Source organism: Eurytemora carolleeae, unplaced genomic scaffold, assembly GCF_000591075.1.
Source record: "Eurytemora carolleeae unplaced genomic scaffold, Eaff_2.0 scaffold1379, whole genome shotgun sequence".
NCBI lineage: Eukaryota > Metazoa > Arthropoda > Copepoda > Calanoida > Temoridae > Eurytemora > Eurytemora carolleeae.
Window position 1 is genome coordinate 26,544 of NW_019397293.1, and position 811 is coordinate 27,354.

An 811-nucleotide genomic window follows, 5' to 3' on the forward strand; every position below is an offset into this window, starting at 1 on the left:
TCGTGGATTTTTGATAATGATAACGACATTATCATATTTTTTCACGAATGTTCCAAAATCCAGCGCCTGCGAAATATTATTTAAAATAAAAAATATTATGAAATATTAACTTTATACGAGTGCGTCGAAAAATAATCGATGACTATTGTTTGTAAAATCTGAATGATTTGTTTGGAATTAAATTGATTATTTTACGAGCCGAGTCCTTTTTAACAATTTTCTCCATATAGACGCAACAGATAGAAGTAAGATTATTTTGTAATTTGTAATATGTACTACAATAAGTGATTTGTTAATTCCAAAAATAAAATAAATGTTTACAACTTAGGATTCAAACAGAAATGGTTAGGCTGTAGCCCTGGCTAGTAATTATTTTTTCTTTAATTATAAAATTTAAAATATTTTTTCATTGTAAAACCGATTTTAGCCGAAATACATATCTTTCTATCTACTAACAAACAAACAAAAAATTCTTTTGTTTTGAAATTAGAAAAAAATATTCATATTAGGAAAAAACTTTTTAGAATAAAGGAATCTACTATTGTATTTTACAGTGAAGAAAAGGGGGGGGGGTCTATAAGCTTGAAATATTAAATCTCAAAGTATGTTTTTAACGTGTTTTCTGTATTGTATTTACACAGCGTAACGAGCAAGCTGTTAAATGTTTGAAATAAATTGTTTCAATTATTCAATTTGAAATTCCCCTCCTCCTAGCTCAGCTCTACTCGGGGTTTAGCTCGTTTTCATGTTGGCAAATCTTGTAAATTTAATTGGTTTAAACCAAGAAGTTAACACACAATCCCCCCCCCCC